The sequence below is a fragment of the Sprattus sprattus genome (genome assembly GCF_963457725.1).
Source record: "Sprattus sprattus genome assembly, chromosome: 10".
NCBI classification, from domain to species: domain Eukaryota; kingdom Metazoa; phylum Chordata; class Actinopteri; order Clupeiformes; family Clupeidae; genus Sprattus; species Sprattus sprattus.
Window position 1 is genome coordinate 29,760,083 of NC_137908.1, and position 6,517 is coordinate 29,766,599.

Consider the following 6,517-nt stretch of genomic DNA (forward strand, 5'->3'; position numbering starts at 1 on the left):
GGTGCCAGAAAAATACCGTAAAATAACAGAAAATTACTGTACCGTAAAAAAACGGTTTTTTTCCGGCAGCTGGGGTGCCAGAAAAATACCGTAAAATAACAGAAAATTACTGTACCGTAAAAATACGGTTATTTCCCGTAATTAAAATACAGTTTTTAGTTGTAATTTTACCAAGATTTTCCCTTATTTTCAGGTTTTTTAACATTAAATAACAACATTTTCACATTTTAAAACAATTAAATGACCTAGAAAAACGGTAAATAAACGTTGTATTACGAACATTATTCGTAATACAACATTTATTTTCCATTTTTCTAGGTCATTTAATTGTTTTAAAATGTGAAAATGTTGTAATTTAATGTTATTTTACGGTATTTTTTCTGGCGCCCCAGCTGCCAGAAAATTACCGTTTATTATAATTTTTAGTGTATAGTCACTTACCTGATCTTTCAGCCTTTGAGAATATGCCTCTCTCTATCACTTGTTCACACACTAAATCCATTTATTGGTCTCATAATTACAGAAATGTGCTGTTAAATTAAATTACCCATGAAGATGGTAGATTAACATTGTTATACGGGTAATAATGCTTACATTTACAGAAATGTGCTGTTATTAGTTGGTTTTAATGGCATTATTTGTTTAAAAATCCTGTATATAATTTTTTATGAGATGTAATATAATAGTATACAACAATAATTTGATTAATCTTTAAAAACTAGTTAAAAAAAATGAATATTTAAAGCACTTTCAACTTAAAAAAACTATACTCACCTAATAACACAATAATTATTTTAATTTTAAATGGTTTAAACCAGTTTTTGGCCAGTCGGAAAAGGGGCTTAAATGAATTGTGTTTGAACAAGACTAAGCTGAGAACAACTACAATTTCCCATTCTCTGTATTTTTATTCTGTATATATATATAAAAAAAACTAACAGGTAACCATACAGCAACTGGTTCTGAAACAAACAAAAACAAATTCAACTGAATTGGAAATGAAAGAAAAAAAGTAAAAAAAAAAAACTAAACAAAAATCCACAGACTCTTGATATCTTCTAATATAATTTCCAACTCGACTGCAAATGTAAATGTTTTTTTTTTCAATAAGGCCCAATACATCAGCCCTTCATCTCCAAGTGGCATAGCAATCTTGTCACTTCTTGCGACGATCAGCTACTGCTGGGCAGCTCCGTTTGGGTGTCCAATGCACACAATGCTAGGCTGGTGGCCTCTCGATGAATCAGGATTCTCAAGCAATGATGAAATGCTCGTTCTAGGCTGTAACACAAAACGTTTGAATTACTACATTATTAAACCAGCATGGGGAGGAGACCACAACACAACATCAGGAGGTTCAGTGATGCAACCAATAAGTCATAAGACACAAACATACTTGCACAAAGTCCATGAGGTAGGAAATGGCTGATTTAACACTGCAGCGACTCCATCCAGCCCCTCGTCCTGATGGCATTGGTGGAAGAAGGTGTATGAGCATCTGAAGTGCTTTGAAGCAAAGCATGTCTACATGAAAATATTAGAATCCAAATTAGATATCTACCATTACACAAGGTTAAAGTGCATATGACACCTAAAAAAAAAAGGTAAAAGGCATATAATTATCAAGACTATACATTAAACATAGTACTTTGAAGTCATGTGTAAACCCGATGATTGAAAAATTAGGTTTGTACACGATTTCAAAGTGTGGTTTTCGCGACGCTCTTCGGCAAGCAGTGCCGGCTTACCTGAAACCTGAAGTCTGTGGCAGAAAATTGCTCAAAATTGCTGAATTCTTCACCCTCCATCGATAGCTGTGTGGTGTGGGAACGAATGAAGTCTACCACCACTGACATCACAGGGTCACCTGGCAGTAGACCTCATTCGTTCCCACGCCACACAACTAGCGATGGAGGTTGAAGAATTCAGCAATTTTGAGCAATTTTCTGCAACAGACTCAAGCAGAGATGAGATTGAGGAAGACTTCGATCCGGATCAGTTTGTAAAGGTGATTGTGAGCATTGAGCCGTATCTGGAAGACGAGCCAGCAGAAGAGCCGAGTTCTGACAGTGATGACATAGAAGTTAGCTAGCCTCGCTGCTAATAAGTATAACGCCCCCCTCATTGAGGCAGATGTACCGTTTGCCTCCAGTCTCTTACAGTACCTTGCGTAAGTATTCACCCCCTTGGATGTTTTACCCTTTTATGGCTTTTATAAATCAGTCATGGTCAATATAAGTTTGCTTTTTGGACAAAAAAATTCACAAAATAGCTCTCTTTAATGTCAAAGTGAAAATATATTTCTACACAGTTATGTAAATTAAATACAAATATGTAATGAAAATAAGTGCTTGCATAAGTATTCACCCCCTTTATCACCCCCTTTGTATAGACTGACCTATTTCAACAGAGGTCCAGCCAATTGGTGCTAGAAGTCTCACAATTTGTGTAATGGGGGTCAGTGTGCAGTGAATGTGTCTCAAGTGATTGTAGTATAACGACACCTGTGTCTGGAAGGTCCATTCACTGGTCAGTATTCAGTAATCAGTATTACTGGCTATTGTTAAACCATTAAGACCCAAGATCACTCTAAGCAACTCAGAGAAAAGGTTGTTGAAAAGTATAAGTCAGGGGAAGGATACAAAAAAATGTCCAAGGCACTAAACATCCCCTGGAATTCTGTTAAATCCATCATCAAGAAATGGATGGATTGTGGCACATGTGTAAATCTGCCTAGATCAGGCCGTCCTCACAAACTGAGGGGCCGTTCAAGAAGGAGACTAGTAAGATAGGCCACCAATAGACCTATGACTACTCTGAAGAAGTTTCAAGCTTCAGCAGTTGAGATTGGAGAAACTCTGCATACCACCACTGTTGCCTTGGTTCTTCACCAATCTAAGCTTTATGGAAGAGAGCCACTGTTGAAAAAAAGGATCGACTACAGTTCGCCAAAAGGCATGTGGAAGTCTCCATGGTCAAGTGGAAGAAGGTTCTGTGGTTTGATGAGACCAAAGTGGAGCATTTTTTCAACAGTGGCTCTCTTCAATGAAGCTTTGATTGGTGAAGAACCAAGGCAACAGTGGTGGTATGCAGAGTCTCTCCCATACCAGCTGCTGAAGCTTGAAACTTCTTCAGAGTAGTCATAGGTGTCTTGGTGACCTCTCTTACTAGTTTCCTTCTTGCATGGTCACTCAGTTTGTAAGGACGGCCTGATCTAGGCAGATTTACACATGTGCCATATTCCTTCCATTTCTTCATGATGGATTGAACAGAATTTCAGGGGATGTTAAGTGCCTTGGACATTTTTTTGTATCCTTCCCCTGACCTGTACTTTTCAATAACCTTTTCTCTGAGTTTCTTAGGGTGATCTGTGGTCTTCATGTTGTAACAGTAGCCAGGAATACTGATTACTGAATACTGACCAGTGAATAGACCTTCCAGACACAGGTGTCGTTATACTACAATCACTTGAGACACATTTACTGCACACTGATCCCCATATCACTAATTGTGAGACTTCTAGCACCAATTGGCTGGACCTCTGTTGAATTAGGTCAGTCTATATAAAGGGGGTGATAAAGGGGGTGAATACTTATGCAATCACTTATTTTCATTACATATTTGTATTTAATTTACATGACTGTGTAGAAATATATTTTCACTTTGACATTAAAGAGAGCTATTTTGTGAATTTTTTTGTCCAAAAAGCAAACTTATATTGACCATGACTGATTTATAAAAGCCATAAAAGGGTAAAACATCCAAGGGGGTGAATACTTACGCAAGGTACTGTAGCTCTTTCACAGCTGTTGTTTGTTAGGTCAGCCATTCTAAATACGTGAAATACATTCCCTATTTAATGGAAAGAGAGCAATGCTTCCAGCATTACTTCACAGCAAATTACTTTAGTTGTCATTTCAAGCTTGCTGGAGAAGGCACTCTTGTGCGACACACATTCTGCACCCACTTCTCGCGTACTTCCTCGTCTTTTGGAAATTTGAAAAGGCTAAAAGAATGGGAACTGACGTTCGAGCAATATGCTGCAACACACCGTGAAGGCATATTTACAACTGAGAAAATAGCCGGTGGCTCCCTGAGAAAATGTGTTTTCTGTCAGGAAAAATGGCGACCAAGTGCAACAGAGTACCTCCGTTTAAGTAATTTAAGTTTTTTAACGCAGGGTGGTAGTGAGTCGCTTGGGAAGTCGGTAGCTCAGTGGCGCTGCATTCAAATGATGATTTTAACAAGTCAAATGTGTATATTTTTCCTCAACATATATATATTGATTGTGAAATACCACCTTCGTTCTATTTATTAAAAAAAAATAGTATTGAGGTGTCATATGCACTTTAAGTTATCTTGAACAATTAAACTGGCTTCAGTTATTATCCATTGCATAAAAGTTATAAGTGCATTTCCCCCCTATCTTTCTGAATGCGAACCAACATACCATCACTGTTGTTCCTGGTGGTTGAAGGATTTTCCAGATCCTCAGACAACTCCAACGCAGCAACCTTCATTAGCTTAGGGATGATGTTCATCTGCCATTTGCGAAGGAAAAGATCAGCTTTCCCCTCAAACTGGCTATCGAAGTCAAACTAAGATGTACAAAGATAAATATTCCATCCAATTTATTCATTTGAATTTACAGGCTATATTTACTGAGATATTGGGGGGGGGGGGGGGGGGGGGGGGGGGGGGGGGGGTAAGTGTTCCTTTTCATGGGTTGAAGGTAGAGAGTGGACATGAGGCATCAGTCAATAATACCAAAAATACAATGGCCCTTATTTCTGAAACAATAAACATTTGGTACATCAGTAAAATGTGGGGTGGGAAGGTAACACTTACATATCCCTCATTGTGTTCCTGGATTTTGACACTCAATTTAGGAAACGTGGTGACAACATTCTTGTCAAGACGCACCTTGTCATCACTGGATGGGTAACTGAAAATAACAGACAGCATCAACCAAACCATTTCTAAACACACATTGAAGAGTTCAGAAGTCCACCTGACCTTTTTTGTGGTAAATTGGAAAAAACACAGCTGGCATGATTATCGTATAGTAGGCACTGAGAATATTTCCCTTTATATCATACCTAAATTTTTAAGTTTTTGCACCTGAACTCTTCAATTAGAAACATGTATTGCCATCAGTTATACTCACACTTCACATGTATTGACTAAAATATTAATTTTAAGTATGAGATATATAAGAACAACTTCCACTCCACTGTCAATACTTTTGAATCTCACACTTTGACAGTGTCGTCAACTTACAATCCTCATCTCTCCTCAAGATTGCTGACAGCAACCCTCACAAGTAGCACCCTGTTTTTTGTGCATATGGTACCAGATTTCTCATATTCTGTGAGTATGTTTGGAGCTTTTGATTGAATTAGTACTTTGAGTACTCCAATCCACTGTCGTCCAGCCTGTCATGGGAAGGTAGAAAATGTGTCTGTCTTGGCAGGGGAGGAGGCTGGAGAAAAACACAAACCAATACAAAAATGTATGAGCCATTGGTGCAGTTTAAAATCCCTAAACAAACATTTAAAACACATATTTTCAACAGGACTGCACAATTACTTAAAAAATTAGCAACAACTATTCAACCAAAGTTTTCTTATCTTACAGACTTACCGGACATATCAGTTGAATTTCTGCATCCGCTAGCTCAGAACCCGACCAGAAAAAAACAACTGAAATGTATCAAGTTCGTTGATGTCTGTGTTACGATCTGTATCAATAAACTCATTGAAGTCGGCATTATACATGAGAAATCAATCTATATATACACTTCAGAAGGTAGGCCATCTTGAGATTTTCATTCATCAAGTAATTCCTTCGCAGGTGGTAAACTATCTTGCAGATCTCTCTGCCATCTAGGTAGATAGATGCCAGTATTTTTTTTAAAGCTAGCCTCCATTTGCTGATAAAGAGAAGAAAAACAAGGTTTTAGTCATTATTCACTACAGTAAAAAAAACAAAAAAAAAAACAGACAGCCACTTCTACCATTGCCATTGTTTTGCTAGCTTATCAAACCATGTAGCAAAATTAGATTGATAGATAGTGCCGTATTTGAGTAATTAAATCTTACCGAACTGTGTTTTATTTGAACCGTTCAAGGCCGGTTACTCTGTTGTAGAATTGAACAGAAAAAGAAAATGTAACAGGTCAGGAACAGACAATACAATGACCAATACTCAAGCTATGCATTCAAGTTCACAGGAGATTGCTCCCGATTCCATTGTGCCTTGTCTGTGGGGGGGAACTCGAACAAACTAAACTTAAAAGGCATTTCACAACCAAACAACACAATAACATGTAATGCTGGTGTGCCGTGAGACTTTTTTCCCCATAGAATACATAGATTGTGCTTCGAGAGAAAAGGGTTTGGGGAAAACTGATTTACACCACTGGCGTTGCCCCTGCTCTATGGTTATAATATAAAATGGAGCAAACTAGCCAACACGATATGCTAAATAGCTAGCCTTAAAGCTATGGCAAAAGAGT

General features: G+C 37.8%; 1 long non-coding RNA gene across 1 annotated transcript; it reads right to left on the minus strand.

The window, feature by feature from the left end:
- Positions 1-1,197: 1,197 nt before the first annotated feature.
- On the minus strand, positions 1,198-5,905 carry LOC308371856. The gene is made up of 5 exons (XR_013968812.1): positions 5,644-5,905; positions 4,849-5,482; positions 4,451-4,541; positions 1,397-1,524; positions 1,198-1,281 (listed from the first exon to the last, which is right to left on the minus strand). It is a non-coding gene; the product is annotated as an uncharacterized lncRNA (long non-coding RNA).
- Between the last annotated feature and the right edge of the window lie 612 nt (positions 5,906-6,517).